Here is a 25,101-nt window from a genome sequence, read left to right on the forward strand (position 1 = left end):
GTCCGCAGACATACCGCTGTGCCACTGGGGGGGCGACATAATAGAAGTAATCGTTTGAGTGTCTACAAAAGTACGCACACTTTTTATTTCGCTTGTAAATAAATGCTGTATTCATTTTCTAATCAAATATTTCCAATCTCCTTATTTTCTCACATAGACTTAAAATCAGGTTTCCAAATTCAGATTACTCTCAAAGTTCCTATTTGACCCTACTGTTATTAACTGGACTTATCTAATGTTTGCCCGGAAATCAGTTTACACGAGAATATTACACCTCTAAAAAGTTTATTTTGTAATTTTCTGTATGCAGGTATTCTGGATTTATAATTTAGGCCCTTGTATCTTATATTATAAGTGTATAGCACAGTGGCCATTTCTTATAGATTGTACTCACTTGGCTATGCTTCTGTACCATCTTTTCCATGGGGTGCAGAGCTAGGCGATTTAATCAATATAATCAATTACCTATCAGCAGCGATTACATCGATTAGTGTCACGTAAACTAAATCGTTTAATCCAAATGAGTGTTTCTGGTTATTAGTGTTTTCTCTCATTCAAACAATAAATTAATCGAAATTGTGATTAAATCAATTGTCACGAAAATAATGAACTAGTCGAAATTATGTTTTCCGATTATTACTAATTTCCACTTTTACAATTATCCAAATAATCGAAGTATTGCAATTATATTTGTTTGTTGCTAAGCTCAGGGCTACGTGATTGGCTATCTGTGTCTGCCAAATTTTAGCCTTAGAAGTTGATTTTTATTTCAAGTTTATTCAGTTTTGCTGAGTTGTCTTGGGTTCAATTTCCATTGCCACCAAACTTGTTTGCCCTTTGTTATGACAAATATACTAAAGCTATCTTCCACTTTCACTAATTTTGAACTGCCGATTAGAGAGAAAACACTTGTCTTATAGCACCTGTCGCCAACTGTTTTCGTCATAAACTACTGAGTAGGGAAAGCAACTGGCTGGCATGACCTGCCACTAACATTTTTTTCTTTTTCAACTACTGCTAAGAATGAAGGATGCTGGCTGGCAACATCCAATACTTTTTTTTTGCTTGTAAGTACTATGGCTTGAGGCACATTATAATAATTGGTTGATAGAATGTAATCGATGTAATGAGGCCATTAATCAATTAAGAAAGACCACTAATCATCCAATTTTATTGGGGTGTAAGTCATGTCCAAAGGGAACGGTGGCACAGAGGATCTGTACATGTTAGTATTAGCTAGGACTTAATCTCCGTTTGATATCTATAATGAGAATGATCATGGCATTGATAATATAGTATTGTTACGGAAGTCGCGCGACGCTGGGAGCGTGCGCTGGAGTTGTAGAAAGATCGAGGAACCTGTCGAACGTCCTAGCGTTTGCTAGATGCGCGCTCTTGTTGTATATAAGCCGGCAGATAAAGTGACGGGATAGATAATTGTAGACAGGCAGAGACAGAGGCTGACAATTGAGTCAAGCGCGGTAGTGACCGCAAGTAAAGTGCGTGAATCGTTGTTAATTATAGCGTGTGTTGAAGTTAAAGTGACTGTGGAAATTAAGTGTATTGCAAACTTGTATTGAGAAAGAATAAACTAGTTTTCTTTAAGAAAGGACTTGTATCACTAAAGTTTCATCCGAAAGAAATTATACGGGAAATTAACAAACGACCAGAGACGTAACAGCATTGTGGGATACTGACTTGGAAGAATAGTATAAATCAAAATCATGCAGTCTTTTGCCTTGTAAACACGTAATCTTATTAGTTCCGACAGCCAGAAAAGTTAACTCAGAATTAAATGCTGAATAGATAAAATTTTATAACCTTATTACATCTGTATTAAAGATTACTAGTAGATGAACACATAAATAAACACTTTTAATATAGAAAATTCACATATATAAAAACTGATGTCCAACATCCGTTAGGAAGGAGTAGTCTAATACATAAGATAAAAAACGAAAACCATTTTAAACCAGATAGACATTACCAAATCAAACCTTTTAACAAACAGTGAGTGTCAGTCACATGTACACTTTAAACACAGTTCATAAAGTAATGTAATAAAAATAAGAACGAAAATTTTAAGCCTACATGAAAACTACCCTTTCTGAAACATATTAAGCAATAAAAATACCAAAATAATATAGCACATTAAACAGCAGAATTCCAAACACAAAATGAACTGTAAAAGAAAAGCGGAAATATATATATATACATCAATATGGTTCCCTAAAAATCGTATTAAAATAAAGTAAAACACAGTAAAAATAGCTTTTGTCACCTCAAAAAGTTTTAAAATTATATTTGGTAAGAAATATATACAAAATCGAGTAAAAATAGGTTTTGTCCCCCCAAACGTTTGTAAATTATATATGGTAAGAAATATATATAAAAAATCCAGAGTAAATTAATAAGGACAAAAAAAACATAAATATATATGCAACACTTTTGAATTAGAGAAAAATATACAATATTTATAGTGTTTACCCAAAGTTAGCACGAGGTTTTGCTCTCCGTCAACTCCAAATTTTCCAGTGTGGCCATTATTTTATTGTTTGTCTTTGTGGTGATCTTCAGTGTATCCTTAGCTTTCACTAAGGCCATCTTTGTACCTGCCAGTTCAACCTGCAAGTACTAAACTTCTTTCTTGAGTTGCAATGAAAGTATTACATTCCGCCACAACTGGTCTTTCTTTCTGTTTTAGAGAGCCAAAACCTCAGTCCAGTCGGCAGCCATCCCTTGATAGTGTTGACTGGAACCTGCTATTGAATAGCATAGACTGTGATGTCTCGACAGTTGCCGAGGTAGAGACCCCTTGCATTGACCCCTCTTTGTACATTGTGTAGAGCCTCAGTTGTAGTAGAGAAGATCCATGAGCCTGATGGATCATCTGTATTGTCGTGGTGGTGATAATTTTAGGCATAGTGGGTAATACCTCTTCAGCAGCTGGCGTTTTCTCTGACTCCCTGGAGCCAGGTCGAACCTTGAGAGGATTCGAGCTTTGGATAGGGTTTTTTCTATTTCAGGATGCAGTATGCCTATCAAAAATGCTACATATCTGATGACATCAGTGCATAGTGGCATTGTACCTTCTAACATGATATATTATTAGAAAGTCCCGCTTCTTCTTCTTTGCTAACACAAAATCTTCCTTGGGTGACGTGATCATCTGCTGTTCCACTTGGAGGCTCGAATTCTCTGAAATCAACGAGAGGGTAGTTGCCACTACTATTTCCATGAACTCTGTAGGACCTATCACTGCTGATGAGGACTGTTTCTCCTCTGGAAACCTTAAGGTCAAACCAATAAAACATGTAACAAGCTCTTCGATGTCTGATGTATTAGCCAGCAACATCTTCATCCATAGCCTCCGCCATCGTAAATGTCAGACTGATTTCTGGTATCTGAGTTTCAGCTTAGTAGTCAATTCCTTCACTGTAAACGAATCCTGAATACAACAGTCTTCATTGAATTTAATGTCCACTTTGAAGTCTAGAATGCTTTGGGATATCTTCAAGAGCAAGGTAGGAGAACTGTTAGCTGTTTAAAGAAAGAGATAATTAGAATGGTCAAGAATCGAATCATAAGTAGGAAAATTTTAGATTGAAAATGTAAAGTCAGGTGAATTCCGATTGGCTAAACGTTCAATTAAGTGTTAAGATTGAAAAAGGCCATAACTGTTTAGTTTATAATCATCACACATTCCAAAATCCTTTAGTAAAGATTGTCATAATTTGGTACCATGGTTAAGCAACATTTCTACAGGATTTCCATGTACTCTTACTATATCATCCACAAAAGATACATCATCCTAATGTCTGTGAATTTCCTTATCCAAAGGCTTCGTGGATATGGCCAATACCTTTAGTTATGCAGGAACGTCTGTTTCTCCTACTAGACAACAGCCAATACATCTTAATCTCTAACCTGATCTCATTCCAATCTATATCATCAGGCTATTGCATGGATAGAGCCCAGTTTCAATAGGAAAACTGCATGCTGGTTCCCACACACATAAGCAGACTCAGGTTAATCAACGTTAACACATACTTTTGACCATTGGAATACACTAATATTTACATCGTCTCTACTTAAGGTACCTTTTTCCAGCTGCAAGTTTAGTAATAGTTTTAGTGTGACTTACAAAGTTTCAAAGTTCTAATGTTAGTTTCTTCCTCCCCTAATACCCTTATAGCTTACGAAATACTGAATAATGTTAAGAAAATATTAAGTAAAAGTGTGTGCTTATTAAAAATATTTCCATCTGCATGACTGAAAATGTTATGTCACAATCAAACAAAACCTGATTAACTCAAATTTATATTTGTTATGATAAAAAAATCGCTATAAATTTCATTTACTATTTATAATTTCGCCCACTCTTGAAAATTTCAATTCGACCTAATCGAAATATTTTGCACTAATGTTTATGAAAAAAATAGCATGTAAAACTGTATTTTCTCTGAGATGTACCCACAGTGGCTCAACGGGCTTATGATGCTAATAACCGGGTTTTGATACCCTTGGTGGGCAGAGCGGAGATAGCTCATTGTATATCTTTGTGCTTAATAGCAACTGAACTAAAAACAAACTCTGAGACATAGCATGAGTTTCTTTGTAATTATTATCTCTTCCATGAAAATTCACAATCTGCCTATTATTTTTTCAACATAAAAGTTGAAATTTTCTCTTACTAGCATTAATGAAAATAACATACACTGTACTTTCAACAAATACCTTGTGCGTAAGTCATTGCAGTTAACTTAATATCAAAGCTTGAACATAATAAATCAAATCATTCATTTCCACTCACATCTTGCTTACTGTTGTATTCTTTGTGTAATTCATGTTATACAATGCCTTATGTAATATTCATATGTATACACATGCGTAACATGTATATTTATTTATATATGTATATTGCCATATACATATATAAACATTACACATTGGGTGAGGAGACGTGTACATCTTCCTCCATTTACACAACATATGGGGCAATTGTCTGTTGAAGTTAGCTCTCTAATCCATATGTATCTCTTTTGATGTTCCAAGCCATGCTATCCAATGCTCTACCAACACATCAGCTATAGACTGGGCCAATGTATCAACAAACAGATAGGTCTTGATTCATTTCATGAAATAGTCAATGACAATGCATATGTACCAATGACCTTTTTCAATCTCTGGGAGTCGACCAGTGCTATCCAGAGCTACCCTTTGTAGTGGAGATCCAACATTTCTCTGTTGGAGTTCATCCAGCCTTTGCAGATTCTCTGGTAGCACAAACCATACATTATACACACCAACACTAAATATCTCGACTCAAAAGTGGCAAAAAGAACTACAGTTGATTGTTAGCACAAGTTTATGTAACTCTTAGTGCCCTCCAGTCTTTACATCATGCAAAGTTTGGAGAATCTCTTGCCTTAGAGCTCTGGAAGACATTAGCTACACCTCAGTCTGACAACCATGATTCAGGGGTTTACGGCGATGGTGTAGCACAACTTCCTGCACTCATAATTGACCATACAAGTGCCACAGTGTATGTGCATCCATGTTACGTTCCTCTATTTGTGCTGGTTGGGATTTATCTTGCTGCATTGCAAGAAACTCCTATACTAGATCTGGATCATTCAGTTTATTATTTTCTGGAACTCCTGAAGCGTTAATCGTGACATTCTTTCACTATTAAAATCTGTTGATGTCATAGGTGTGGAGTAGCAGACATACTTAGGGACTCTGACACTCTGATTATTAGTTGATACCTAGTGCAGGATGGCAGAGTAAAGAGTTGCTATATGTAATTCCCCTTAAAGCTGTGAACAAACCAAGGTTTCCTGACCATCTTTGGTCATCTTGGCATGATAGCTTCCAACTTGTACTGGCTCATAATTGCTCCTTATTTTGTAGTATTTTCTTGCTAGTGCCCACTGTCTAATTTGCTCTCAATGATGGAGATTTTCTATCAACAGCATGTCAGGTCCATCTTGGCTCGTCTCAGGTGGTACTGGCCAGATATAAGTCTGTGTTACTGTGGCTGGCAATTGGCCTGGTAGTTCTGTACAAATCATCTCATATGGTTTCAGACTCACCTGGTGTCAGTCCACCTCAGGAATCCTTAGTCAACAGTTCTTCTCTTGTGCTGAAATCTTTTCTCAGGAGCAATACCTGATTTACCATTCTGGATACACCAGATTTTGACTGATCTTCCTCAACCTGCAGTGGCAGAGAGATCGACGTCACGGACTTTCGCAACATTGGCAAAAATTCAATGTCCAAAAGAAGACTTTTTCTTGACTCGACACTTATTTCATAACCCCATTTCTCTTCAGTGATAAACACTCCCTCTCAGTCCTGAGAGAAGTATTCGTTTGTTTTTGTATAACTCAAAGTGTTCAAGTAAGGGCAGTATGCACATTAAGAAAAACAGAAAACTCCACAATAAAATCACAGGACCAAAATTTCTCCTACCTACTTTGTGGTATCCTCTGGGCAAACTGATTTCCTCAAAGAGTGTTAGGTAGGTCCACGTTATAACGGGAGTATCGGCAGAATAACTCACAAAATAAAACTGAGATTAAGCTAAAAGATAAGATACTGGACAAAATTGTGATATTAAATTATAACAACTTTTATGTATTGGAAAAAAAAACGTGTGTGTGTGTTTGTGTACTTAAATTGGATACTGAATGATCACCCTTTACTAGATTTGTGAATCATTTAACTGATTTTTTTCCTTTAGATCTGTTTTTGTCATGCAAACTACTTGAAATTCTTTATAGACTATTTAAATAAAATGTTTCTTGCTTAAATGAAATATCGGATTTAAACATATTGACCAGTGCTGCCACGTTAATGGCTATTCTTATTCAACATAGGGGGAGCTATAAACTCAGGATATTGTCTGGTCTACAACTAAAATACACTGCTGTCGATATTCTTGTAAAAAGTGCAGTATTACAGCAATAGTTTCTATTGGCAGAATTGACATTATTTCCAGAGAATGACTAAAGACAAAGTAGCTAGAATAAAATGAACTTGACAATTTTCTGTTTCAGATGTTTAGGTGAAAACTACATATACTTGGAATACAATGAACCCTTGTTAGTCCGGACATCAAACATTTAGTTTATACACAAGCTGGATGATTTATGATGTTGACAAATTTTCAAAAATAGGAAATTCAATATATAATCTGTGTATTCGCATTTAGAATACAAACAGCTATTTCTTATAACAAAATGCATTTCCTGTAGTTATAAGTTTTGATAATCCATATGAGTCAATTAGAGGGCGATTGGAACATGAAATGAGATGATGATTACTGACCACAAAATAACTGCACTAACTAGTGGTTACCAGTTTACAACAATTCATCTGAGAATGAACTTCATAATAGGGATGTACATATAAACTATGATAGATATTGAGAAGTCATCAGAGTTATTTACTCTACAGTCATATCAAGTCACAGTTGATGCTGTCATAATCTGATCATTCAAAGCTTTACTACTGCCATCAATTATAAAGTGTACAGAATGTTCTGAAAATAAACTGTAAATGACTGTAAGGATTTAAAAATGGTAAATTTCACCTTGTCCAATGTTATTATGAAAACTATCAAAACTACTTCAAGCATGTCAAGGTTCTGCCATAGCCTAAACAAAAAGAAATTATTGAGATGTCAGAGTCGTTAATGAGATTGCTTCTAAAATTCATACATTAATCTCGAGTATAAATATTTTAAGTCAGTTGATCAGTGGCTCTCCATCAACTTATCAGCTCCGGATGAATTAGTTCATTATAAATGCTTTAAGGTTAATGGGATTTCACAGCAAATGAAATTTCTGAAGATTTCTAGATTGAGAAGAAATTGAAATGAGAGGAAAATTAGGCTGAGCTCTCCTAGGCCTAATTAGTTTATTGGACATGTAGGCCTATGAAAAAACTGTACAATCAAAACATTTGCTTATTAGATTTAGTTTGTAACATAGTGTTTTTCGACTGATTTACCATTTTTGGTTTTTATTTACATTTGTTTTTTTTTAAATACTAAGGAAATTTTACTTAGTTAGATGATGTTTAACTTACTTCATAAGACAAGTTTGTGCTTTTGACACAGAAGATACAAAATATTCAAGGTTAGAAGCATTGATCCCGTTTGTAGACTTAATTTCATTGACTAATACGTAAGGAAGCAATTTGCAGTTCATATCCCTTTCCTCATTGGAACTGGAATTATGTCTTAGCAACCAAACAGTGATTGAAGAAACTAACAAATATGTGAGATGGCTGTCTGTACTTTCTCACTATTAAAGCCAACGTTAGGGGTATTGAATGGTCATATATCTGATTAGCATAGCTGTGTGTGCAGTATCCTATAGAAATTTGATGAACTGAACATTCACTGGTGCTTAGGTCAGTACTCTCTAACGGTAGAGGAGTTCATTCACCATCCTTATTGTAAGAATCAGCATATGTGCTATACACAAAATAGTGAATTTTACTTAAAATAGAACAGGTCATTGGCTGACGAACTATGACATTTAATATTACATTGTAATATAATTCACCTATTAGAGACTGAGTTAATTTTCAGTTTTCAGTTGGGACTTCTTTTATATAAAGACATGATTCTTGACCATTGGTTATCTTGACATTCTATGTTGTGATTAGTGATATCCTGATCCTTACTACTAAAAGTCATAAAGTGGAAGGTTTCTAATTAAAGGACTATGGAGATCTTGACCTATTCCCAGTAACCTCTGGCAAATTATTACTGATGCTAATGAAAAAGAAGTTTCAAGAGACTGAACTGCAAAACTAATCTGCAGCTGAACTATACAACTATACAGTGGTAAATATTTTGGGTGGAGTCTGACAGTAACTGAGACACCATCGGTTACCACATATAAGGAAGATGGCTCAACGACTGGCCTATTATAGACTCCGTCAATCTTTACTTTATGTTCTAAAAAAAAGTCCTGCAATCGAATCCCAACTGCTATCATCACAGAAATTTCATGAAGATGACAGAGGAATAGCAACCAAAATGTAGGGTAAAACCATTTAGTAATTAATATCTAACCATGACGACAATTGATACCCAATTGCAAAAAAAAAAAAGACAAAATACTTCAATTATCAAATGTCTAACATTTTCTGGCTACTGGAGCAAGATGGATAAAATATTTCTTCCCTTGACAAAGACCAATAGAATTGTGCCAATATCAAACATTTAATCAGATTAGAGTCCTTGTGAAATACGCCTCAGTTCTAGATTACCTACATTAATGATCATTTTTTATGTTAGATGAAAGAGAGATTAACCCCTGACTCATACTAACCTATAAAACGTCTGAACCACAACTTCAGTTGGGTATAATCTACGCTCCAGGGGAGAAAGAAGTGACACTAAAGTCTAAGCAGACGAGTATAAGCTCTCTTGAATAAGTATTTAGTTTGTAACCTTGACTTGAGACAGTAATTAGGGCAAGGTATAGCTGGCCACTTCATGTTCACAACATTGTTAACTCAATGCAGAACATCTGCATGAATATTTTTAACCATTCACCTGAATATAACCAAATAAAAATATAATGAATTTCTTAGTTCTTGAAGGCTAACTATTTTTGTTTTATCCTAATGCTTTATGCGTCTTGAACTTTAAAAATCAGCATAATAATCAAGTAATTACAGAATAAAATGAAAGAAAGACTTGGAACAGGAAATGCACTATACCTCAAAAATGAAGACAAAGAACCTTTAGGGTTTTTTTTGGATTTTAAGCATTCCATTGGATTCTGCCTAATGGTTTCTTTTACTACAGACAAGTCCTTCTGCACAGAAAGTAATTTTCTTGGGTCAGTCAGCAGGTCTCAGGCACTAACTACTGGTGTATCTTACAGTGCATTATAGTAGGAAGATCAAACTCTGGTGGGACCACTTTTGAAGGAATAATAACATTCCGCTGTTCAATTTTGCTGATGGAAATGGACATGACCAACTATGAACTTATGGTGGTTGGCATCCCCGTGGGTTCTTCCACAACCTGATATGTTGGAGTCCATGGAATACACCATTTAGATTTGATGTTTAGTGTGATATAATGCTGAAACAACTTTCCATTTTGTGTTACTTTTCAAGTGCTAGTAGACTATGAAAAGTGCCTAGGCTCAGATAGTAAAACAGATGGTTAAATAGATGGCTTTTATTAGTGCACTAGAATCAGATCATTCAGAATGAATCCTGTTTGACTATGGGTGCTCTGAAGCTAATGCCAGATTTGAAGCAGCAGTTGTTTTCATCAGTATTTCTAGACACCCTTTCAGAATCATTAGCATGACGGAAAAGTAATCTAGGTCTTCTAACAAAAAATAATTTTCCATTAATGGCACAGTAACAGATCAGGCTAATACTGGTCCAAATGCCCACGAACAAGGAAAACACTTGTCAACACCATGTTTTTTTAGCAAATGTCAGGATCGACGACAGCTTCAAATCAAATCATAATATCATAGGTCTGAATCAATGTAAGGTTAATTGTCACAGTAAATTATGCCACAACCTAACTTTTTCTATAGAAAATTCACTAATGAGAACGTAATGCATGCCTCTTACTACAGTTTTACCAGTTAGTACAGTCATCTTCCGTGAGATTCTTTGGTCATTGTCTGGTTGTAAAGGATAGATCACTGGATTCAATAGAAAAGAAGTAAATCCTGCATTGGTTTCTGAAATTAAATCACCCACATCAGAAGCACTGATCAGTTTGTATAGTTTCTGCAACATGTTTGTTCATATCAACTTGATTTCTGAAACAAGTTACATATAATATTAATGTATAAGTTAAATCCTGCTGATTTCGCAAATAAATCGAGATTTACATAACATTATGTCAAGATAATAGAAGTATATGTAGTTAACACAAAATTTGTGAATAAAAACAGCTACCTTATATAATATGTACAGCACTATCCACAAAATTTTATATTAGCTCATACCATAAAATGAACACATTTCTTAGTCAAGCTAATAGAAAACAATAAATGCATGTTATTTTTCATTCTTAACGAATTACAATCATGGTTTCACATTTAAAGCTTTAAAATGTAAAGTACATTCTAGTTTCTAAATATTATTTCATCAGCGTCAATGTAAGCAATGGGTCCAACAAGTTTCTCACTTGGTGTGGTGTAAATTATCCGAGTAGACCTTTTATCTCTTACTCTCAGTGAAAAATCACACTTATGAATATTTTAATTCAAGGCCAAACTAAATATATTTATCTCCCAAACAAAATTTCTCAGGAAGTTGATAGAGGTGTGGCATTTGGGGTATTTTTCATTTTTAAAAAATGTTCTGTTTTCCAGCTTCTAATTCTGGAGCCAGCTATAAATGTGTAAAATGCAGTCAAAAGGGATATTTTTGTAGTAGGTTTAGTTGGGAACTTGTTTTGTTATTGGTCAGTTGCAAAGAGAATGTATTTTTTAACGGCAGTTTTGGTACTTTCAGAAAAGATATTCTCTTTGATCTTGGAAGGAATCAAACGTTTCTGAGAACCTGTAGCCTGATTGTGTCTTTCTTTATTTCTTGTCGTTTTCATGTCGTTGGCCATGTGCATTTTATTCACTTTAATTCGAATGTTCACCAAGAAAAGTTTGCTCTCCCATGGGAAACCATTTTGGCTGCATCATGACATCTGGTAGTGGAGACAATGAGCAAAGTTTTTGTTGAGACTAGGGAGCCATCACTGACCCTTTAGATTGTCCAAGAGCAGGAGCAGCTACAGTAGCGACTGTTTTTTCTTTCTTGATCTCTAGCATCTGGTTTGATGGATCACAGAAATAGACTTTCAGACATAAAATGATCCAACTAATCATGTTATATTAAATCAGTTCATATGGGCATATACACGCAGGGCTTACCTGGTAACCTGTTCGAGCAGTGTTGGATATACAAGACTGTGTAGTATAAGCATTCTTATTTAATTTCGTCTTGTGAGTTAATATTTAATGATTGTTGAGTTTTTTCATAACAAGAGAGTTAAAAGCAATTATTTTAAAGGCGATAGTTATGACAAGTTTGGTTACATAACTCGGTCATACGTTGTGTTTGCAATTCATTGATGTTGAGGCTATAGAAAATTCTAGAGGCCTCAGTGATAAACATATAAGTAGCAGCGACCAAACGAGCGGGAGTAGAGTAAAAGTAAAGTCAAGTGAAAGAGAAGTTCAGTAAAAGAAAAGTTTGAAATTTGAAATTAGCCATCGTGGAAGTGAATAGCCTTAATGGTTGATATTTTAAGGTGAGATTAACAGTTTGATAGAGACAAGAATAATAATTTGTTTTATCAAAGGGTGTTCTAAACTAATTGAACACGCCTGTGTGGACTTTGACGAAAAGAAGACAATTATTGGAAGTTAAGGATAGAACTGTGGTAACCCACGAGGCAACGTCAGTGAATTATTCACTGATACTATTGTGATAAAAGTAGAGAAAAATAATGTAAAGAATTTTTGTACATACGTTTAACTTTTTTGATCATATTATTTTAAAACAGTGGAGTGCGTGCTGTCCGTTTATTGTTCGAATTTATCGCCAACAAATCACAAACACCTACTGTAGAAGAATCCTTAGCCCACACCCACATATATATACTTAATACAAGAAGCAATGCTACTGCTTTTTGTCCAATGGCTCAGCGATAAGTCTAAAGGCTTATAATGATAAAAATCGGATTTCGATACCCATATTAGGCAGAGCACAGATAGCTCTTTATATACCTTTATGTTTAACAACAAACAAAACAAGGTTTTTGTTAATTCTGCCACTCGGAGCTCCTGCTTATCCAACAGTACAAAGTGAAATTTTGGTAACTTTTAGAGCAAACCATGCATAGATTTTTCACGTTGTCAAGGCTACCATTTCCCCAGAGTATTTTACCACATATATGTTTGTTGGTTCTACCCGTTCAGATGCTGTCTTTGCTTCAACAACCAGGTAAATCTGGCCCGATTTCCTGAGAAAGATGTGGCAGTCTCCGTGACACATAGGGTCAGAGTAGCCTTTAGGATGTAAATATTGCTGGAAGCATCATCAATCCAAAACACTAATGTTATCAAGCACTTTTGGATCTTCCCCAATGTAAATACGGTTAATGTTAAATATCTTCCATCACGCCTCGTCATTTACACACACATCTTGCATCTTCGAAGTTTCAGAAGATAAAGGTCTTCGTGGAGGTTATGATTTAACTTGCTACAAACTAACGTTCTTATACGCACAACATTTTCTACAGCAATTGAGTTATACATTCTCCATAGAACCATTCAAAATCATGTCAAATAACAGTTTCGTTCACTCAATTAAAGCCCCATACATGCTATATTAAAGCACATCTTTGGTGCTTTTAACCAACTATTTGTCGTGTGCAACATTATTTTTTCCCTATTGTTTGCACACCAGTGGCACAGCGCTATGTCTGCGGACTTACAACGCCAGAAACCGGGTTTCGATACCCGTGGTGCGCAGAGCACAGATAGCTCATTATGTAGCTTTGTGTATAACTACAAACAAACAAAATCCATATTGTTTAAAAAAAGATAACATGTTCAAAACCACATGCAGCCATGTAAATCGCGTTATTTTTTATCCGGAGATAATTTTAGGCTCTTAATGATATTTTAACAAGAATGAATTTTGAACTGTTATGCGCTTCGAGAAAGAAAATATGTAAACTAGCTCTTATATCCTTAATAAGACAATATAGGGATTTTCTTGTAGTCTAGACCGATCTTAGATTTTTACTCTTTTTTTCATGAGTTATGCTATGAAAATGGTGGTGCCCCACCTCCGAGATTCAACATTAAGCTTGAAAACTTATAACGGTTATATTCGGGGTTCGAATCCTGTGGCAGACAGATGGCTCATTGTACAGCCTTGTGTATTACAGTTGAGATTATATTATAGTTAATAGTTTTTATGTCTTTTCAAAAAATATACTTATCCAATTATCTATGTATTCATTTGCCTGTCATTGCAATCAAAAATATTGCTAGAAATGAAGTTACCTAGTTGATGAAACAATACATTGTAATAATCATAAGTAAGAACGTAAGAACAGTATATTGAGTTAGCTATATTTAGTACTAGGTTGAGTTTTAGTTCTGATCACTACAGTTAGCTTGCTTTGATCAGAAATTATTATATTAATATGTAATTGTCTGTTTATCTGCCTGTCCATCCATTTATTTACCTGAATATAAATCCTTATTTAAAATTTTATTTTTCATTTAAATACTAATAGTTCCTTTTTTGTATTTATTATTCATTTTTCAACTAAATGTTAATTTTTCTCTTTGCAGCATGTTAACCCAAAATACTGCATTGTTCCATAATTTTGAAACTAGTTTAGAGCTTAAATCTGTACCAAACGTTTGATTTTCTTACATAATGTTATACACAAATATAGGTTCATAGTAGAGTAACATTTTGATAACATTTATTTTTTAATATCTTAATTTCCTAGTCGAACTGCACCTTATAGTGATGTTGACTGTCAATATTGTAATGCTTCATAGCTGAGAGTGCGGAGCGTGCTCAGCTGCATATCTCTTATCGAACCTTAGGCTTTCCGCTCCGCAGTTTGGTACGCTAAATATTATGCCACGCCTGGCCCAATAACATTTCTAATACGCTGTTTATTGTCACCGTTGTCAAGAGAATTCTTCAGGTCAATAGGTTTATAACATCTGATGCTTTGTGTGAAACATTATTTACCTCAGTCATCTAGGAGACGTTAAGTTTTGTGTCATGAAACGCCTACAACAAGGAAATGTGATTCAAATTGTATTTTACACACTTTTCTCGCTGATATAACGTATAAGGCCAGTTAAGAAAGTTCTCGAAATGAAGTCATTGTCTTCCAGTGGCTCAGCGGTAAGTCTGAAGGCTTATAATATTAAACACCAGCTTTCGATACCCTATGTGGGCACTGGGCACAGCATGGATAGACCGTTGTTGTGTTGCTTTGAGCTTAACAACAAAACAAATAAACTTTATCCATCTGGTAGAAATTTGTTTGAGGGCGTTCCGACCTCTGGCGCAGGTGTACGATAAGTAGATTGTAATCTACCGTGACGTAATAACATATTTGTTTAAAAATAAATAAATAAACCGATGAAATAATATAACACCAACTCAAAAGAAAACTTTGATATTTCAAAATAGAAAATCCTTAGCAGGATTATTATTGATTTTGGTTAAATATGTAGTTTTTTTATACAAAATTATTGAGAAAAACCCTGATGCAATCATCCTGCCTACACCTTCAGTGAACTGAGCTCATGCTTTAAATATAGGACTGATTTTTAAAGGAGTATCATGTAGGATGCACTATGTAGTTTAAAACAACATACGTAATGTCAACTTTTTAGAAAGTTATCCAGTCGAATGTGGACAATGATAAATTCCCAATATTCAACTCCTTCATAAAACAAAGGAACTAAAACTTTTCTTTTCTAACAAAAACTAGAAAGAACATAGGCTTTCTTAGAGAGATGTCAGATTAGTTATTAAATTATTGAAACAGAATTAGCTACAGGGGTGTATTAATTCGTTTGAACATAAAGTTTATATTTTGGATTGTAAGGCTCAGTTTTCTTAAAGTCAATTTTCCAAGGACATCTCTATGAATAACAATTCAAATAAATCTTTATTGTCGACTCGTGTTTACAGCTTACGAATCTAAAGAATTTGTCGAGTTTCATTAAAGCCCGAAATTTTGCTTGTTTTTGTTTGTTTGAATTTATGCACAAGGCTATACAATGGGCTATCTGTGCTCTACCCACCACAAGTATCGAAACCCAGTTTTTAGCGTTGTAAGTCCGCAGACATACCGGGGAGCTCGAAATGTTGCAATCTCTTAGAAATAATTACCTATTAATTTTGAAAGACATAACCGATATTATCCTATAATAATGTTTTCTTTTTATTTAATAGTTTTTACTATCATTTATCAAGGTAAAACAGCGTTTCTAAAGGCTCAAATAATATTATTGCTCCTTAAATATTTAAAACTTTAACGAAGCAATTTATGCATGAACCGGAACTTTGGTCATTCAATGAAGTAATGGTTGATACGGTATCAAAATCTACAGGAAGTCATTAAAGTACTGAGCATGCGTTGATACCACACCCTTTGAAAGACAGCCATTTTGCCGCGTATAAGAATTCAAGTGATAAGAGTTATTTGACTCAGTCAGTTTTGTTGGTGTATGTGGCGTGGTTGTAAGTGTTGAGTTGCGTTTTGAAGTTAGCGGTTTATACAAATACAAGGTGTTCTATATTAATATTAGTTAATTGCGACATCGCACAATTGGCTAAACTTAAGTAAGTAAAATAATATTTAATGTTTTATGTAAGTAATGTTGTTTTTCGGTATTTTTGTGTCGGTTTTTGCTAGTTAAGCCTAATTCTTATTATTCAGTAATAGTAATTTGTTACGTAGTTTGTGGACTATAATTTAATGATATAATACGTTAGAATTAAGCTAGTACTAGTAGGCTACTTCGTATTCGGGAGTCGAGTGAATGCCACTCGTTTATTTCTAATTTTCTATCCATAGTGTCACTGCGCCAAACTAAGATTTGGCCTTAACTTAAGATTTAACATCTTAAGTTTAACTTTTATTTTTAACTTTGACATTTTGTAGATTTTAGTTTTAGAACTTGTTAAAATTTGAATTAATACTAATAGTTTACGTAATAATCAGTAATAGTAATATTACTATTTCTTGTATTAGTATTACTAATACGATTACTGTATTACTATTATAGTGTTAGTTATACTAATGGTAATACTAATAGTAATATAGTGTGAGATGTTATTACTAATACTAATAGCAACAATATTGACCTTACCATCATAAATTGTATTTGTGCTAACAGTAAAGAAAAAAATGGAAAATTGAATGTGAAAGTTTAAACTTTAAAATGGTAACTTTTGCCTCAATTTTTCACTTTACTACATCTTTAGTTTATCAGAGAAGGATATAACTATAAAATCCAAATGGTTGGCTTTAAAATCATAACAGTAATTTCATGATAATAAAGTTATAAAAATATTTTGTTGCCATTATACTTGTAAGTTGTATATCAAATATTGTTTGACTCGCACTTAAAATTATAATTTTTGAAGTTTTTTTTTTTTTAAGTGGTAGCTGGATACTTTTAATATTAGTAACCTGGATGGTGTGGTGTTACAGATGCTTTTGCTCTTTCCAGCTTAATAATTCAAATACATGGTTGGTATCAAATTCATTATTTTAGGTAGGATGCCACTCAAGTTGTGCATGTGTTGAGTTTAATTATTAACATTAATTTTGTGAGAATTAGGTGTTAACTTTAAATTAGCTTTTCATTAAAAACTTCAGAAAACTCGTACTATTTCATAGATAATGTCACATACATTGCCCTTTTATAAATTTACAGATATAAGTATAATATTTGAGAACCTGTTAATTTGTATTTGGATTGCTCAATCCCAAACCTAAAAGGTCAAGAAGACAACTTTTATTTTATTTTTAGCATAGTATTGTAAACAGTGATACTGTATCATATCAATAAAATGCATAAATACATTTTTTCTCAAAAATTGTAAAAGTGGTGTATTTTACTTGAAAGAAAAAATTCTTAGGGTGACTTTTTAAAAAGGGAGGAGGGCTTTCCACCAATTTTAAGTTAAGAATTTTTTAGAAAACTTTAAAGCTCTTGGGTCTAACAAGATTTCTCCTAAATGTTGAAATAACTTAGTAACAAAGTTGTGGAGGTTCTAATATTTTTCAATGTCTTGGTATACTTCCTGATGATTGAAGTGTTAATCTTGTTTTAAGAAGGAGCCCAAGGAAGATGCGGTGAGCTATAGTATAGGCTTATTAGTTTGACATCTGTTGGTAACAAAGTATCAAAATCTGTAACAAGTCATTTAGAAAGATGAAGTTTAACTAAGGATTGTCAGCATGGTTTTAAGAAAGGGGTTTTTCTTTTTTTTCTAAGTTACTTGGTTTTTCATTTGTTTCTGTATTTCACACTGGCTGGTATTGTTTATTTTTAATATTGGAACGACTGGTAGAGTGCCATAAAAAAGATGAATTATTGTGTATCAGGTTTGTTTAAAAATATAATGGATAAAAAGTTTGGCTTAATTTAAAAAAGGGTGGCTATTTTTTGAATTAAAGAAAAAACAGTTTTTGACTAGTTGGGACTTTATGATTTGTTTTGGTGACTTTGTTTCATTATTTATGTTAGTGATTTGGAAGGTACCTTGGACAGTATTTCTAAATTTGCTGGTGATACTTGGATGCTGGAAACTTGAGAGGGAAGAGACAATTAAGAAAGTTTCTCTTGTCTTGGTAAATGAACTAAATTTTCATAACTTGAAAAAGAGATTCAGTACTTAGAAGTTTAAACTTGAACATTGCAGAGTGTAGAAATTTTGAGAAGTTTGTATGAAAGGAACATTGGTGCTGTTATAAAGCTAAAATTCTAAAGCCTTCTGACAAGTAGTAAAAAGAAGTCTGGACATTATTTTAAAGTGAAACCTAGTTTGGAGTAATACCTGGTTTTAGTCCTCTTGCAAAAAGGTTATCAAAATGTTGAATCTAAACATTAAAGTATGACACAAAAACTATTAGTGCTATGGTTAAAAATGTCTTATCCACATTGCCAATTTTAATTACCCTAGTTATAGGCAATTACCCACAAAGTTAACTTTTGTTTTTTTTTTCAAAAGAACTATATACCATTCGTAGCAAGTATTTCTGTAGTGTTTTATGTTGACGAAATGTAGAAAGAGTTATTCAAATAGGTAATTTTCAACAAGTGATGCCTCCAGTAGCTTAGTGATACGTCTGCAGTGCTAAAAATTGGGTTTTGACACCTGTGATTGGCAGAGCACAGATAACCCATTGTGTAGCTTTGCGCTTAATAACTACTTAACCCAGACCATTATGGAGACTCTGCCTATAAAAAAAAAAATTGCCAAAATTATAAGTCATTGTTATAGGCAATACCAAAAGGCTGTTCAGTTCTGTGAGTTGATGATAGAAATAAAATGCCATTCAAGACTTGATAGTTACAATATTTAGAAACCTGAGAGGTATACTTTCAGTGGGTTAAAAATCAAATTCATCGTGAGGTACTTTGTGCTGTTTATTTCTGTAAAGCAATGAACAAATACAGATTATAACCAGACAAAAAGTAGGTGATTGAAAAAAAATGGAATAGAAACAAACATTACAACAATTTCATGTACTTTTGTAGATTACAATTGTGATGTACTTTGTGCTGTTTATTTCTGTAAAGCAATGTACAAGTACAGATTATAACCAGACAAAAAGTAGGTGATTGAAAAAAAATGGAATAGAAACAAACATTAGCAACAATTTCATGTACTTTTGTTAATTACAATTGTGATATGCAAGAATACTGTGTTTCTTGACCCCTTGTTTAATATATATATATATATATATATATATATTAATTTTTTGCATATCAAGCACATATGCTTAATATAGACTGTCAAGGGTGCTGCTAAATTTCTTTCATCCTAAATGCTTGCAGAACTAGGTCATTTGATTGCTGAAACATAGAGCATACTGTATAGAAAGTGACACATACATATACACTGGACAGTGACCCCTGAAGTTTCTTTCTGTGCTCTTTTCAGAACACAATCATCAGCTGCTGTGGAAACTTTCTTCATATGCCTTCCTTTCTACCACTCACCACAGCCAGCCTCTCTGTATCTCTGCACCCAACAGCTCACAGTAGACTGGTTAAATTTAATTCTTCTAGCACTTTGCCTTGTTGAAAATCCCTCTTTGCCCAAAGGAACTGCTTTTTTTCTGTAGAGTAAACTCGCAAGCCTTGGCTATCACATTACAGCAAATAGGTTTCTAAACTGACTCTCAATAAGAATCTTTGTTTATTAGCCAAAAAATGGCTGCAGTACCCAGACAGCATAATAAAACTGCTTAAAATTCTAATTGTCTTTATTTATTTTCTTTGCTATATTGTTTGCCCCATGGGCATCCTAGCTGATCAGGGCTGACTAAATGCTGCAAATTTTGGACCTTGTTGCTGCTGTTTATGAATTTTTTTTCATAAAAGTCCTGGTGGAAGATGACAGTCTGAGGAAGTTATTTTTGACAAGTGTAATAAAATTTGACTTTTGTCTGAAATATGTGCTTATAGTGGATTTCTTTTATGTCCATATTTTGATTGAAATTAAGGCACTAAGGAATACTTTTAAGCAAAAGTAAGTCTTATAACATTAGAATCATCAGTGTTACATATTTATATATTAATATGCCATACATGTTCTGATATTTTACATTTTTCAGCCACATATTCTAATTTGCTGCCTGGTTTCAAATGTGGCAGGAAAGATTTGCTGCCATATAGTATTTCTACTCCTAGTATCCAGTATCACTTGCATTGTTATTTGTCTTGGTAGCATGACATTTTGACAACAGGAAAGATTTGCTGCCATATAGTATTTCTACTCCTAGTATCCAGTATCACTTGCAATGTTATTTGTCTTGGTAGCATGACATTTTGACAACAGGAAAGATTTGCTGCCATATAGTATTTCTACTCCTAGTATCCAGTATCACTTGCATTGTTATTTGTCTTGGTAGCATGACATTTTGACAACAGGAAAGATTTGCTGCCATATAATATTTCTACTCCTAGTATCCAGTATCACTTGCATTGTTATTTGTCTTGGTAGCATGACATTTTGACAACAGGAAAGATTTGCTGCCATATAGTATTTCTACTCCTAGTATCCAGTATCACTTGCATTGTTATTTGTCTTGGTAGCATGACATTTTGACAACAGTATCTTTGTAAGAGAATAATTTATATGCAACAGTTTTTCTTTTAGTAAGAAGCTTTTGCATGTGTTGCTTGAATATATTAAATTACATAATCAAATCATTTGAGTAACTTAACATGAAGCAGTTATTCATTGTTTTAGAATCTTCAAAATTCCATCTTTAGTAATCTAGAAGTACAAAAGAAACAACTGTAGTTACAACAGAAATATTATGTAACTTGTAATGCACAAGAAGTAAACGATTTGAATATAAAAAGTATAATCAGAAAATGAAAAGTATGTAGCACAAATAAAATAGCTTGATATGAAGCATTTATTCAATGTTTTGGAATCTTCAAAATTCCATCTTTAGTAATCTAGAAGCTTTTGTGCTACATAGTTTTAATTTTGTCGTGTTCTACTTTTTGTATTCAAATTATTTGTTTGTTGTAATTACAGTTTGTTTTGTACCTCTAGATTACTGAAGATGGAATTTTGAAAATTCCAAAATGTTGAATAAATGCTTCATATTATTACGTTCATGTTTTGTTTTACTATTAAATTATGTATTCAATAATAGTAGTAGTAGTAATAAATAGTTTGCCATTGTGGATGTATTCAACAACACTAATACATAATCATGTTGTAAGTTTGTTTGTGTTTAATGTGCTTCCCTACAGCTTTTTTCTTCCGTAGTTTTGAGTATTGTGTTTGGTTGATTTGAACATTCCTAATCATGCCGAGGTTATCAACTGGCAAAAGAATGCATTATGGTCACTGGCTGAATACTAAAACACACTGCCATTTTGCTAGCTAGTCACTGCTAATTTTAAGACCTGTGAAAATAGAGATTGGACCCTTAAATAAAGTTGACAGCAAGGTTTTTTAGTTGAAGATTATGAGATGGATAAGCTTTTAAATCTTCTGTTTTTAATGAGAGAAACTATTAGCATTATTTGACCATGTGCATTCTACAGGAAATATTGTAGCTGACAAAGCTGAATTGTATATATTACTAATCACTTGGATTGAGAAATTAAAAATAAAGCACCAGGGCTAGACAAGGTTTTCCCTGTGGTTTTAAAGGAGGTCAAAGATAAGACATACCTGTGGATAGGTGCCTGAGGCTTGGAAAGTAATAAGAATTGTCTTGGAAATTAAGTCATAAAAGAAAACTAACATAGATTCATCAAATGGAGATATTGCAATACTAATCTGTTACCTAGATGATGGAAAGGATGTAGACATTGTGTACTTAGGTTTTCATAAAAGGTTATGAAAGTAAGAAAATCACTTTGATAGGGGTTTGGGAATATTAGTTAAATAGACTGTAGAGTGATTGGGTGGGAGAAAGCAAAATGTTATATTAATAATACTAATGTAGTCTGTTCAAACTGAACATCAGTAGTCAGCTCTTGAATGTTTGTTTTTTCTTATTTGCATTAATAATGTTAATTATGTCCATTGTCAATAAGTTAGTAAAGTTTGCAGATGACATTAAACTCTTGAATATGTTTTAGCAGTATTGAGGATGTTGAGGTATTATAGAATGACTTGTATTTATTGGTATGTTGGGCAATTGAGAATTGTTGATTATTATGTGCAAATCATAATTTGGATCACATTTAATATGGATGGGAACCCACTCAACAGCATGACTAGAGAAACATCTTGAAATAATAGTGGGCAAGTCACTCAAGCTGGTGTATTTATAGACATATTGATTGCAACTCTGGAGAGTCAATTATCACTTGTTACACCTAACTTGTTATACTGTGTATAGTTTTGGTGTCGGCATACAAGAAAGGATGTTGACTTATTGGAAAGATTTATAGTACTAGAATAATTCTAGGGAAGGAAATGTTATATAGAGATAGATAAGACCTCTTATCATATTTTCTCTTAAAAAAAATAGTTGAGGATGTTATTGTAGTTTTCAATATTATCTGGGAGACTGATAATATAAAGACCTATGAGTTCTTTGTGGTGGATTTTGACAATAATTAGGAGGGGAGGTTTAAGATATGGGAAAAAACCAGTTAGTTTTTAGCCAAGACCATTATTTTTCTAATAGGATGACTTAATTATAAAATGAGTTTATCATTAGCAGTAGTGGGGGCCAGTATTTTACAGGTGTTTACAAGGGGAATCGTATTTTCTGAAAAATAAGGTATGAATTTTACTTCAGTGAGTAGTGGTCTGCAAGGACAGTTTTGAAGGATCAAATGGACCCTTTTTATCTGTGTTATTTTAAATGTAACTCTGTTATTTCTGTAATAAAAATGCTTGAAAATTGTTTTAGAAGTTTGAAAACACAGTAAACATAACTCAGTTTTTTTATTTATTTTTTAATGTTTCAAAAATTATTGGGTGTTTTCATTTACATTTAAGTAAGTATTTAGGATTTAGTACATTTTATCCACAGTGGAACAAATAGTTTATGGTCATTTGTTTGAATGTGTATCTTTTATCATTAAAGAAAGGTATGTTACATGCAGTAAGTGCCTACTAGAGTGAATGCTGTAAAATATTTCTGAACAACAAGGACAATTTGGTCCTTAAAGAATGTTCTTGGACACTCATCCATGAGAAAAATAAATTTAAACCTATCCTTTATTTTCAAGAAATTATGGATTCTTATTTTAAACTCCTGTAAAGTAGTGGCCTCCACTACTGCTAATGGAAACTCATAACATAAATCAATAACCCTATTTTTACTATTTTGAAAACCCTAAGGAAGATGGCATAAGCTGGTAGTGTTAAAATGGCTTCATTTTTCCAAGTATTTATTGCAAACTGATAGAGGTTAAATGAAGCAGAATAAATTTCTGTATGATGATTACATTGTTGAACAGTTAAACATAGTCTGTAATTACACTGTGTGTGTATCTATACATATATATAGTGAGTTTTTGAGGTTTCCTAATCATTAGGAAACCTTAGTAATCAAAACACACACTAATTTTTCAACTGCACTTCATGGAACAATTTTCTGAACCATTCTGACAGTTTAGTTTTAGGATTGTGATAAATTATATTTTTACTCTATTAGATTTATCTTTAAAGTTCCAGTGAATCTGTTTATAAGTTAGATAAATATACTTGATCAAAGAAGACACACAACTTGTAGAAGAATAGTCATTTTATTGATTTTGTAAGTGAACATTCAGTTAGGAATGCTGTCTGGGTTCAAGCAATTTGCAGAAATAGTTGCAAATTTCACTTGGTCAACAGTACATGCAGCAACTCTAAGATTTCTTAATGTATTCCTCAAAAACTGGTATGTTTTTTTTCAAGATCATAAGTATCTTGTACACAAATAATAACAGTTTTATAATTAAGTGTTTTTACTAACAAATGTTTTTTTCTATTGTAGTTACTCACATTCAAATTTTTAACAAATTAACTGCAAAGTGTTTTTCATTTTAAGTATAAAAATACTTTTCTTCATTTTATAGTTTCATATGTCATTTGCATAATCTCTAGAACCTCTTAAAAGGATATCAAAAGTTTTTAAGGTACATTTTTAAATCTTATTTTTCATTTTCTCTACCATATCACTAACTAGCTATTATTACTATCAACATACAGTGCAATGAAGTAATTAAAATTATAAATAGAAAAAAAATACATACATTTTAATTTTTGGTAGAATATCTTTAAAGAGTTTCCTTCTGTTAAATTTGTAAACTTAATCTCTTTTCCTTTTCACATATTTAATTTTTAATGTTTTATCTTCCTTTCTTGTCTTTTACAAATTTATTCATTTTGACACAAGTCAGTGGTACCCTTGAGGCATATTGCAATTTCTTTGACAGACGTGTGTAACCCTCGGCAAAATTTTTGTTTGGTGCTTAATATCGTAAGCCTTGATAATGGATGCGAAGTACCATATTTTTTGGAATATAAGATGCACCCTTATTTTGAAGACAAAGTTTTGGGGGAAAAAAAGCTACAATTGCATTTGAAATATTTTTATTGAACAAAAATTCAATTTGATACTTTAAAAAATTAGTATATATTGTTCTAAACACAAAAGATCTCAAAACATCAAAATAAGAAAATACCGTAAATCAAAAAAAAGGTTTACTGTTATTTAGTTTGGTTCAAAACCTACAAAATCTTTATTGCTTTCATTGTAATTTATTTTTTTATTATTTAGGGAGCATTATAAATAGTTATGTTTTTAAAAGAAAAAAAAACTACAAATTCAATTGA

General features: G+C 33.0%; 1 protein-coding gene across 2 annotated transcripts in view; it reads left to right on the forward strand.

Moving 5' to 3' along the window:
* The first annotated feature begins 16,214 nt into the window (after nucleotides 1–16,214).
* Nucleotides 16,215–25,101, forward strand: part of LOC106478681 (moesin/ezrin/radixin homolog 1-like) — a 51,925-nt gene continuing 43,038 nt past the window's right edge. The window contains exons 1-2 of one of the 2 annotated variants that reach the window (XM_022382310.1): nucleotides 16,219–16,395; nucleotides 18,312–18,415. The gene's annotated coding sequence lies outside the window, so the exon portion shown is untranslated. Of the gene's footprint in view, nucleotides 16,396–18,311; nucleotides 18,416–25,101 lie in introns of both variants that reach the window. The other variant, XM_013939239.2, reaches the window with a different exon arrangement.

Source organism: Limulus polyphemus, unplaced genomic scaffold (assembly GCF_000517525.1).
Source record: "Limulus polyphemus unplaced genomic scaffold, Limulus_polyphemus-2.1.2 Scaffold240, whole genome shotgun sequence".
Lineage (NCBI taxonomy): Eukaryota > Metazoa > Arthropoda > Merostomata > Xiphosura > Limulidae > Limulus > Limulus polyphemus.